Below are 12,962 nucleotides of genomic sequence, written 5' to 3'. Positions count from 1 at the left end.
TGGTCTTGCGCTTGTTTTCCATCACGGCCTCGATGAGAGCCACGCGGTCCGACTCAAGCTCCACCTTCTCAGTGCGGATCACACGCCCTGAGAAGCCACAGGCCAGAGGCAAAATCACGCCACACTTCTTCACCACTAGGTGACCAAGCCGCAAGACGCTCGCGCGGTTTGCATCCGAGAATACCCTCGTGACGTGGAACTTTAAAAATAACCAAATGAAATTAGGTGGTCCGCAAAATGCCAGTAATGACACAGATAGAACGTTTCCGACGAAGTGCTGGCATCAAACTCTATCCTGGCAGGCCTTCAGGTCAGCTGCATTGATCCAACGAAGTTTGTTACGCTAGCTTTAATCGGCACTCGCAATCATTCATTGTTTCTAATCGGTGAGCACTTGAAGACCTTTGCAATATTTTCCGGTATGTTTTCGGTCACGAACATTTCCCATAAACCTGTTATAAGCGTTAGCTAACAGGCGCAGTTTAAAGCCATCTGTGCAGAGCCTCTACTATACGGAAACCGGGTGAAATAACGCTGGCTCCAATGCAATGAAATTTCTTCAAATTTCATAAACATAGTTCTCCGGATCCTGGGGGAACTGGAAATCGTAATGCATTGTCATTGTCTCAATGATGGCATACCATGCCTGTCAAAAACAGCGTCCCGGACAATGGAAACCCACTCGGGGAGGGAGCGCAGTTCTCGAAAATCGGATGGGGGTGATTCAATCGAGTTGACTTACCTACCTCCAAAACCTGACTTTTCCCGGGTTTGGCCGCTTTGAGTTGCGTCTCCGATGTCATATTGAAAATAGAGAATGGTCGTTTCCAATAAGATTTTACGGTCGCGGGCTAACCACCCATTTCAAGCCAATTTGATGGCAATAACAATGAATATATAATGATGTTATGGTTAGGTATGCGTTTAGGTAGCTCTTGTATCAGGAGCTCAGACATTTGCTGCATTTTGTTGGCCCAATATTCCCTTTTTGTTATATGCGTGGGGCATGGGGGTTCGAAGACCACTGGGGGGCCCAAGTCAGCATTGGGGCCCAGGTTCACTTCGCAAAGTATATAAAGTGGCACCCCTGCACCCGAGGCTTTTTTCGTTGTTTTCCATCCCTTTGCACGCGCAGTCCCACAGGGGATGAAGACTGATACATGGCCACGTTGTTGGCCACGTGTCACATCGCACCAGGTCTGTTCGCGAGGATCCAGGAGCGGCAGGACGTACCGAGCAACTGGTCCTCCAACCCCAGCATGGTGACGGTGAAGTCGATGATGGCCGTCTTCGCGGCCACCTCTGGACTGTACGCCGGATTGGCCATCTTGGTGGTGATGTAGAGTGTGAAGCCGGGCATAACGTCGCACTCCTTGTCACCCACCAGCACCTGGCGAGCGGCCAGGCGTCGTAAGGAGACGCCAGTTGATCGGCACCTGATACCAACAGGTAGGCGAAAACACGAGACGGCGCAGCAAGGCACCAGTGGTAACCAGAAGCGCATGATATCACTAAGGCACATTTCGTAAAATCGCGCTGTGTCGAGACTGGGTATGTAAACCTAGCACTGTACGTGAAAACGAACCCAATATCTTGTCACACGCTGGTCTACGGCTAAGCGCAAAGCAGACGCGTCGATTTGATGAGACGTGAGACATGAGATATAAGACATGAGACAGATACAGAAAACATAGGCAGACAAAGTAGACCTCAGCAGCTGGCAGGCTGCGTGTAGCAACCTTAAGCGTAGAGCCAGACTTGATGAAGTTCTTCTCCAGCAGGTTATCAAGCACCGGGTCCAGCTCCTCGCCCACGTCTTCAATCAGCAGCGGCCTGCCCAGAGACAGACTGTCCTCCAGGTGAGCCCGGAAGTACTTGTGGTTGAGTGAGCTGATCTGGCGACGGTCCAGACGCGTGGGGTCAGGACGCCGGAGGATCAGACGCGCGGGGTCAGGGCGTCAAAGAGACACGCACGGTCAGGGTGGCGGCGCAAAATGCCAGGCAGGAATGCGCGCGCAGCGGGAAAATGCACAGACTGGGCCTGGCTGAGTTTCTTCAAGGAGAGGAGACAGTTGAGAAAACAACGAGCAAGGCCGGAAAAGGTGACAGTGCTCAGGGTAAAACGGCGACGCATTTAAAGTTTGGGGTCCCACCGCCGTGGCTTTCCTGGTAAAATACCGTTGCAAGCTACCAATGCAAACATTCAAATACACTCGGCAAAAGCTTTAACTTGTTCCACGTCCTCGTGGGACAGCCCTAATTACAGACATTCGCATGCTACCCGTATCCTCACTACAGTGTGCATACATACAGCGGTTATATCTGGACTTCCGTGGCCGTGTAAAAACTACCACGGAGACCGGAGACCCAGGACGAGACCATGTCCTGAAGGCGGATCACCAAACCAAACGCTGATCTGAATGCACAGCATAGCTGTGAACCAGCTGCCGTGGGCGGTAATTCACACAGCACTGACCCCGTGACATGGCGGCAGGCCCGGCCGTCGCCCTCAAACCGGCCTGGTGGAGGGCCGTACCTAGACACCATCAGACCGTCACCGCCGCTCTCCGGTCCCGCCTGAACGCACCCCAGCAGTTGGGAGTCATGAGAGCGTGCACACAAGTCCGCGTCTCAGGCACACACGGAGGTCTTTCGCCGGCCCCGGCCTCCGTCCCGCCGTGGTGATAACACGCGTCGGCAAAAAGTCAAGCGACCGTAAGCCGCACCTGAAGCTCGTTGGAGGCCTCTCGGTTCTTGATCCAGGCCTTTCCCTGGCCTGTGGGTCGATCATGAGCGGGTAGCAGCTGGCCTGCGTCGCCACGATGCCGTTCTGGATCGACAGCTCGTCACTGGGCAAACCCTGCCGATGGCGGACGGGTTAAATAGGTCAGCAATAGCGCGGCATAACAATGAAATCAGGATACTGCGGTCACAAAGGAGACTCAACAGATCGATCCACTCCACATGTGACACCTGAATGCTTCACATAGCCAGTACGCAGAGTGCAGCTGCGCTGGTTCACATGGAGTGCGCTGGTTCGCGCCCCCTACCTGCAGACTCCACTCGGCCACGGTGGCGTTGTCGCAGAGCATGCTGACGATGTTGAGGGTGGCCGTCATCGGTATACCCCGCGACTGCAGCACCTTCTTCCAGCTGGTTTGCAGGGCGCAGCGGAACTCCTGGTTGAACGGGCCCGAGTACGAGAGAAAGGCCACCGCCAGCAGGGCGTCTCCCACCAGGCTGGCGGCAAAGCGCGTGCAGCACTGCTCGTCACAGCCGCCGCCGTCGCACTACAACAACGTCAAGTCATTGGAGCTTACGACGCACTCAGCTACTGACGCTGTATGACGTCGCCTGCCGCTCACCTTGGCAGGAAGGGCGGGCACCGCGTGGAATCGAACCCCGTACCTCCAGCTTCCCAGACGCGCAGCTTAACCACCACACCACCAGTATCCCTAAGTAGCGTCGTGTTACATTACGAAGGCCTCGTCACTACCGCTAAGCTAAGGTTCCTCTGGATTAGGCTGCATGTCACACAACTTCCGCGTGGTGTTCTCATATTGTGTACACGTTAGATGGTTGTCTCCAGCCTGACCCTGAGCCTCATCATCAGGAGCGTCACGAAGCTGCTCCCCCTCAGCCCGCCCCCAACTCCGCGTCAGTTCCGTCAGTAGCCGTCGCTGTCGGCAGCTCACCGTCCCATCTGCTCCTTGAAGGCCTTGCTCTGCTGCGTCCAGCGCACCTTCTCGCCGCCAAGGCCGTTGATGAGCTGGCTGGCGGCGTGCATCTTGCGGCGACATGCGTCGGCCGCCTGCGTCAGCCGCGTCGTCTCGGCCACGGCCCGGTCGTACTGGGCCTTGACGGTGGCCAGCTCGGCCTCCTTCTCGGTCAACTCGGCCTCGGCCCTGCTCAGCTCGGCCTGGGCCGCCGACAGCCGGGCGCCCTGCAGCGCCAGGTTCGCCTGCCGCCGCCGGCGCGCGTCACGCTCAGGTCGGACCGGATCGGTCGGATCCAGACGGCGCAGCGACGACGCTTAGCGCTACTCCGCACATCAGTGTTTCGACACGGACTGGGCTGCTTCTCAAACGTGCAGACGCGTTCACAATTCATCGTCCGATTTCCCCTATCGTGCCTTCCGTCGCTCACCACACAGAACTACGGTCAATTCCTACAGCTGGCCACAGATGAATTAGCGCGGCCCAGTGCGACAACCCACGGCCATTTGTGTGCGATCACTGCACACATCGCGCCTCTCCAGCCTCGTGGAGCTTACCTTGAGCGGCAGCACCTCCTTGTTGACGCCGAAGAAGAAGGACATGGCGCGGGTCCACGAGAGCAGACCGGCCACGTCACCGCACACGCGCGTAGCCGTGTCCATGTTGTAGTCCTCCATGGAGAAGTAGGGCTCGAGCAGCTCGATCATCTCGTCGTTGATGGTGTCCTTGGGGTAGGTCTGCAGCTGCTGCAGGAACGTCGTGCTGGCCATCATCTGCGGCGGCGGGTCAGGTCAGGTCAGGCACGGTGCTGGGTCACAGACGGCGGCGCGCTGAGGCGCGACCCCCAGCAGGCCCGTACGCTCCAGGCGCGTAACACAGGCGGCCACATTCCGGCAGAAATACTTTGGATCAGTCGGGAACATCACAGTCGCACAGTCGCTCCTAAATGAGCGCTTAAATATTACGACAGAGGCTTCGTGTCCAAAAAGGTTCACGGTTTGGAGACTCGTTACTTTCTTTCAAGGCGGCGCGGCATTACGCAACGAGCGTTATAAACCACGAACTAAACTAAGGCTGTCGATTCAATGTTCGTAGTATGATTTCGTTTTAGACTAAGGCAGCAGCCGGCTCGCAGCAAACGACGGCTTGCTCGTTCGCATGTTATGTTGGCGTTTCCGTTCGGCGACTAACTGGAAGAAGCCAGTGCCGCAGGCTGATGGACATTGATTTTCTGTTAGATCAAGGTCGGGCAGTTGTGAACGAGTTGCACGTCCGGGAATCGATAAAACGCAACGCGTCAAGGCCGCAAACCCATCACCGGTCACGTCCCGTGACGCATTCATGCTTCATGTAGCTCACAGCGGGCCAGCACCCGCGGCGGGTCTCAATGAATTGTGAGGGGCATCCAATGACCTTTCGGGTAATATTTCTGAGGAAAAATAGATGAGAAGTATGGCAGACCTTAACTTAAAAAGCTAGGGGGGTGGTTTAAGTTGATTTGGACGGCTGCTCCAGTCACGGAAGAGGCCTGCGGATGCACTGGCGCCATCTTAGGTCATTTAGGCCATACACAACATGACTGCAAGACTCGGCTTCGTCCATTCTAATCTCGCGTTCGAACTCTGGAATCCCAGCGCCAGTTCATTTGGAAACTAATGGATACTGCGTGGTGCAAATAAAGACAAGCGTTCGTGATCACATCCATCCAAACGGGCAGAAGGCGAAGTGAATGGCATGAATAATATTAACATAATTTACAGTAGCGGACTTTCAATGTGCATTTTTCGAAAGCAAAGCTGATCACAGCAGCTAATCTTTCAGCTTAACTTCTTCGGTTGCCTGGATCACGAAATGAGGACAGTGAGCCGCTGCGTGTGAAGCAAAACAGAGACATAATGCGTTTAACCTCGAACCAACAGACGTTACCACTCTTAGCCCCCGAGCCGCTTTCAGAGCGCCTTGATCCGGGTCGCCTCCGGACAGCACCCTCATCAGCTGGACAGAGCGGGATTTAGGACAGACAGACATCTTCAGTGACTAGACCCAGGAGGGTTTGGGACAGAGCGCCCGTGGGCTCGGGACACGGTCTGCTCACCTTCGGTGACTCGACCCGGGAGAGTTTGGGACAGGGCGCCCGTGGGGCTCGGGACACGGTCTGCTCACCTTCGGTGGACTCGACCCAGGAGAGTTTGGGACAGGGCGCCCGTGGGCTCGGGACACGGTCTGCTCACTTTCAGTGAATCTACCCAGGAGGGTTTGGGACAGAGCGCAAGTGGGCTCGGGACACGGTCTGCTCACCTTCAGTGACTCTACCTAGGAGGGTTTGGGACAGAGGCTCGAGGGCTCGGGACAACGGTCTGCTCACCTTCAGTGACTCGGCCCAGGAGAGTTTGGGACAGAGAGCCCGAGGGCTCGGGACACAGTCTGCTCCCTTCAGTGACTCTACCTAGGAGGGGTTTGGGACAGAGCGCTCGAGGGCTCGGGACACAGTCTGCTCACCTTCATGACTCTACCTAGGAGGGTTTGGGACAGAGCGCTCGAGGGCTCGGGACACGGTCTGCTCACCTTCAGTGACTCGGCCCAGGAGAGTTTGGGACAGAGCGCTCGAGGGCTCGGGACACGGTCTGCTCACCTTCAGTGACTCGGCCCAGGAGAGTTTGGGACAGAGCGCTCGAGGGCTTCGGGACACGGTCTGCTCACCTTCAGCGACTCTACCTAGGAGGGTTTGGGACAGAGCGCTCGAGGGCTCGGGACACGGTCTGCTCACCTCAGCGACTCTACCTAGGAGGGTTTGGGACAGAGCGCTCGAGGGCTCGGGACACGGTCTGCTCACCTTCAGTGACTCTACCTAGGAGGGTTGGGACAGAGCGCTCGAGGGCTCGGGACACGGTCTGCTCACCTTCAGCGACTCTACCTAGGAGGGTTTGGGACAGAGCGCTCGAGGGCTCGGGACAACGGTCTGCTCACCTTCAGTGACTCTACCTAGGAGGGTTTGGGACAGAGCGCTCGAGGGCTCGGGACACGGTCTGCTCACCTTCAGTGACTCTACCTAGTAGGGTTTGGGACAGAGCGCTCGAGGGCTCGGGACACGGTCTGCTCACCTTCAGTGACTCGACCCAGGAGGGTTTGGGACAGGGGGCCTGCGGGTCAGGTTTGACCGGCTGTAGGCGCTTCTGGAACAGGATGAGCACGCAGTCCATGATGCGCATCACCAGATGAGGAGGTCGACCCAGCTTGCGCACCGTCGCTGGAAACAGCAGGAGCACGTGACAAAGACAGCGCCTCCGCGCGCCCTCCATCGTATGAACAAGACCGTCGATATCGCCCGTTTCCCGACTGGCTGCAGTTTGTCCGCTACGGCCGGCCTCCTACCTTAGGACTGGGATACATGCAGCTGACAGTCACCGCTGATGGAAGACTAATAGTGCTATATGACCGCACACTGTATAGGCGCCCAAATTCCCCAGAAGCCGATCGGTGATAGAAGATTAGATCGCCGATCGGTGATAGAAGATTAGATCGCTCCTGAAACGACCAAGATTACTCACGGAGTACCGAGCAGACGTGGGTCTCTTACGTTCTCTCGCAATTATTTTATAGGTGCCATTACTTACAGCGGATCTCTGATATGAGACAGCTAACCACTTGGTAATATGATATGGCGTAAACGGGAGCGAACATTGGCTCACTCAACGCCGTTGAGCGGCGCCACACGCCTGTGAGGATGTTTTAACACAGCTGAGGCCCCGTGCCAGTGGCGGAACCCACCGATGTGGGCCTGCTTGATGGTGTTGAGCGCCGCCTCCGCCATCTCCAGGGCCGGCCGCGCCAGCTCCAGCTTCTGCTCGGCCAGCTGCTTGTCGACGGCGATCTGTTCGACCAGCTCAATGGCGCGGTCCTTGACACGGACCACCTGGTCTCGGATGGTCTCGGCCTCGTGTGCCCGGTTCGTCACCGCCTCCAGCACCTGACACGCGGGAAGGCGGTCGAGAGTTTCGCATCCGGCAGCCGTGTGTAGCGACGCAGTGAAATACGAAGCAGCGACTCCATGATCTCGGTCGCTAAGGTAATGAGGAGAGTGGTCACCAGTAGAGCGACAGGCATTCAGATACGCGGCTCTTAAAGAAAAAAACCCTTTGAACTTCTGCACATCCTCATAAGAGCCCAGCCATCCTCCCCATCTTTGGGGCAGACAGTGACCGGGTACATGACCGGAGAGGAGACGCCTGCAGCGTCTGCAGCGTCTCCTCTCAGCGCACTCCGCAGTCGGACGGCAGCGGACCTGCTCGGCCTTGTCGGAGGCCAGCGCCAGATCGGTCTCCGTCACCACCAGCTCCCGCTTCAGCGCCTCCACCGTCAGCGACGCCTCGTGCAGCTTGGTGAGGCCCGAGCTCATGCGCTCGCCGAGCTCGCCGATCTCGGCGCTCTTGCTGCGGTACACACCGTCTTGTACGAGTTAAGGAAGGACAGGTACGACTTGGGTGTCACGTGTGCGAAGCGGCGGAACCTGGCGGCAGCGGCGGCAGCGGCGTCAGCGACGTCAACAGAGACGAACAACAACATTAAGAAAAAGCGAGACGGCAGCGGCGTGAAGAATATCGGCCCTCCTGCACCTGACGCTGCAGTACACAGGCTACGCTTCAATTGGTTCTCCCGTCATACCTGTTCAGACTACAGAGCGTGTCAAACTTTGATGCAAGGAACAGATGAGGCCGCAGAAGAGGCCACCGGCCTTATGCCGGATTACACAGACACTGACTGACACTGATTGCACTGACTACACTGATGACACTGGTACACTGATTCAATGTGAGTTGAACGCCAGGGTCTGACTGGTCTGAAGAAGATCCAGGTACCGTAAACACACGAGGAAGAGCCGTACGCCGCGGCACGACTGACCTGAGGAAGAACTGGATGCAGTAGTCGGCCACCGTGTCCTGGACGGCACCCATGGCCTGCACCAGCTCCCGCCGGACCTCGGGCGTGCAGGCCAGCGTAAAGCTGTCAATGAAGTGCTGGCGCCACGGCGATCAGCGCCTCCTTCGGCCACGGCTGGAACCAGTCGATGGTGGCAGCCTGACACCAGGCTCGGGAAGCGCAGCGCACGGGAGCGGAACTTCTCGCCCACCTGGGGGGACAGGTGCGCGCTCGGGTGACGTCCGGTGGTCCTGCCGTGTCTGTCGGGACGGCAGGTGACGGCCACTGGGCGTCGGAACTGGGACGCGTGATGACGGAGCGCCGCGTTCGAGGGACCCGGACGTACAGCCGACGAGTTCAGTTTGGACGGCAGCTGAACTGAGACCTGGTCGGGTCGCTCATAACACGTAAAGTCATGCCTTCACTCGCATACATACGTCATCTGTTCGCGCTGTGCGGTGTTCTGGCGAAAAAAACACATCTACAACGCACATAACGAATTGGTACACGACACCGGGCGCCAGCACTCGAAATAACCGGGAGCTGAACTCCAGAAATCCCCACGACGGCATGTAAGCCTCATGCAGGATACGACCTAAAATACACAAATCATCGATACGTAGTATCTATGCGTACCATCATCTATACTTTACGCAAAAATACATACATTTATACGTACAAAAGGAATTGATAAAAGACATCAGGCGCCAAGCACACGAATAACCAGGAGGCTGGTCTCCAGAAATCCCCACGACGGCATGTAAGCCTCATACAGGACACGGGACGCGTCGAAGCCGATCCGCCGGTGTCGACGGCCGGATATAGGTGCCCGACCATCGAGCACCGGCTGAGCTGCTATCAGCAGCCAGTACAGCGCATCGTTCGTCTGATCGGACGCCACGGGGCGACACAATCGGTGGGAGACGGCGGGAGCTGAGCCAGTCATATTGTAAATGCATGTGACCGGTCGCACATGAGTCTCCTTGGCAACCACAGCCAAGCCAATGGTGCCACCGTGGAACATACGAAGGTTCTGACAGCGACGAGCTATTGATTATTGTGCCTGACATGAAAGCTGCCATTAAGACATTTGCTAAGATGGCAGGTTCCCAACGATCCCGAGATGTGCCCGACACAACATGCCGAGAAGGTTGGCTTAACCCGGGGAATTAGCCAGCATGCAACGTCTTAGAATAGAGCCACTACAGCAATGGTTTCCCCTCAATTGAACTCATTGCCAGCATTATCAGACGTCCACCGAACAGCGGCGTCCTCAAGCAGAGCCTGCACCCGACAGAAGCGTCCTCAAACGGGACCTGCACCAGACAGCGGCGTCCTTAAGTGGAGTCTGCACCAGACATCAGCGTCCTCTAGTTGAGTCTGTACCAAGACAGCGGCGTCCTCAAGTAGCCTTTACCAGACAGCGACTTCCTCGATCGAAGCCTGCACCAGGCAGCGGCATCCTCAAACGGAGCCGGCACCTGACAGTGGCGTCCTCAAGCAGAGCCCGTACCAAACAACGGCGTTCTCAAGAGGAGCCTATATCAGACAGCGGCGTCTTCAAGTGGAGCCTGCACAAGACTAGTAAGCTGTGTTCAGCATCGGAGTACGTACAAAACAACCAGGAAGGACAGGCACGGCACGGACCGGCAAGACTTGCTTCTTGCTAACCAGTAGCCTTAATGCTCCACCTGGTAAAAAGTGGTCTTTTAGCAAATAACAGTGATGTGAAGTCATACCGCGAGCGGAAGCAACTAATGATCACATCTGAGTGTGATGGATGTCCCTGTACGTAAGGACCATGTCCGACACGAGGGCCGAGTTCAGAGCGGGGAGGGGGGGGGGGGGGTCTGGCCGCACATGGTGACCACCCCCGAGCGTTAGAGGGACGGGTACCGGTGAAAAGCAGAGCACGACGTGCAGGTTCTGCCGGACGCGGCAGAGGAAGTAGTCCTGCAGCGTCTCGGGCGTGGGCGAGCGGCGCGGGTGCTCACGCTTCATGATTGGCGTCAGCTCGGCGCAGATCTCCTGCGTCTCGTCCCGGCTGAACAGGTTGGAGATCAGCCCTGCCGAGGACCGACGCCAACTGTAATCGGCTTCCATGTTTCAGGTAAAGTTCACGAACAGGAAGCCATGAGTGGCATTAAATAATATCGCTAGATATCTCGCCATCCCGATAGATATCTCCAGATGCGAGTCTGATGGCAGCGATGGATAGTATGACATCTTTTGCAAGTACGAGAAGTCTGACATAGCTTGCAAGTATTGCAAGTACGGTGTCTTTGCATGTAGCAGCTACGACTTTATATGTCACACAGTTCACTGATCTATTTGTCTAGGCCCGTAGAAAATGTCGCACTTTGCCAGCATTAGCCCCCAGCTCATCTCATCAGGGCCGAGTTACAGCCGGCTGAACCTATTACTGAACTCTCCGAAAGTAAGTCAGACTAGATTGGCCCATTTGCTTGGCTACAACGCACTGTAACACATACTTAAGTTAGATTAATGAATTAAGTGAGCTTGCTTCGGTACATCGAGTGGGCTATTATTGATTCAAACTGGCGGGCACTCGGACCTAATCAAAAGTTTTTCTTTTGACACTTTTAACTACCCTATACCTACCAGATGCCAGAACGTTGTTGATGTATTCGAGAAAAGCCTCTTCCTTGATGTCCTGATCGGTAAAGATGATGTAGTGCCTTTGCCCTGGACGCCGCATGTCCTGTACAACACCTTCAGATCTTCCATTAGATTGTTTGAATTGTATGACCTGTAAAACATGGTCGAAATAAGCTTAAGTCTGTGTTTTTCACAGATGAAATAGCTGCGAATCAGAGAGAATAGAGGCATGATCTACGCTGGGAAGTCAGAGAAGGCCAAACGTGACCAACGAAGAACGAGCAGCCATCAAAAACTCAAGAATGACGACAGTACCACATACTCCCAGCTGCAAAGGCAACGCCACAGTAGTCATAAACAAGGCAGGGTGCACTCGGAGGCTGGGCAGCGGTGTGAGTGATAGAACATACAGCAAGCTGAAGAGGGATGCTAGATTAACAACCGAACGAAAGCTGACCAAGCTCCCGCGGGAGAACAAGAAGGAGAAAACCGGACAGATGCTCGACGTGGACACCCAAATCATCATCACAGTGAGCCATAATTTCATCCGTGATGATACTACTTCGTCTCAATTGTTCCGCAAAACCGATATCTGCGTTTTTTACGCAGGTTCTCAACCAACGAGGCATTTAGCGTGCACTATGAAAGCTAAATCACAGCTAAATGCACCTAATATGTTTCGCATCACGCGCGTAACTGCATATAGGACGTTCCAGAATCCACACAGGCAGTTCGAGTTACATATGAGCGATCCTGAAAACGTTGAGGAATGACAGTGAATGTGTCCACGCCTGTCGAACGTGTCCAGTGGCACTGCCTAGTAATTGTTCCAATGCATGCTTCAGAATGCCACAAAAAGTTAAAATCACTTGCTGATAACGAAATTCCCTCAAATTAACATAACTTCCAACTAAACAAACCCGCCTAATCTGAAGCTAATTCTTTAGAAAAAAAAAATGCTGATAGCTCTCTGCAACTCTGGGCACTGGCATGCAATTTGGCGGAACTTGTTTGAAACGGAGGATTTTGCACAAGATTGCGTACAAAACGGTTATTGGCACACTGCGGTTATATTTTATGCTGTGTAATGTGAAAAACATATAATCAGCGCATCTGCTGTAGTCTCACACACACACACACACACACACACACACACACACACACACACACACACACACACCACACACACACACACACACACACACACACACACACACACACACACACACACACACACACACACACACACACACACACACACCCACACACACACACACACACACACACACACACACACACACACACACACACACACACACACACACACACCACACACACACACACACACACACACAACACACACACCACACACACACACCACACACACACACACACACACACACACACACACACACACACACACACACACACCACACACACACACACACACACACACACACACACACACACACACACACACACACACACACAACACACCACACACACCACACACACACCACACACACACACCACACACACCACACACACACACCACACACACACCACACACACACACAACACACACACACCACCACACACCACACACACCCAACACACACACACAAACACACACACACACACACACACACACACACACAACCACACACACACACACACACACACACACACACCACCACACACACATATAAT

The sequence above is a fragment of the Pollicipes pollicipes genome, unplaced genomic scaffold (genome assembly GCF_011947565.3).
Source record: "Pollicipes pollicipes isolate AB1234 unplaced genomic scaffold, Ppol_2.1 Scaffold_4295;HRSCAF=5057_pilon_pilon_pilon, whole genome shotgun sequence".
Lineage (NCBI taxonomy): Eukaryota > Metazoa > Arthropoda > Thecostraca > Pollicipedomorpha > Pollicipedidae > Pollicipes > Pollicipes pollicipes.
This window is presented reverse-complemented; position numbering follows the sequence as displayed.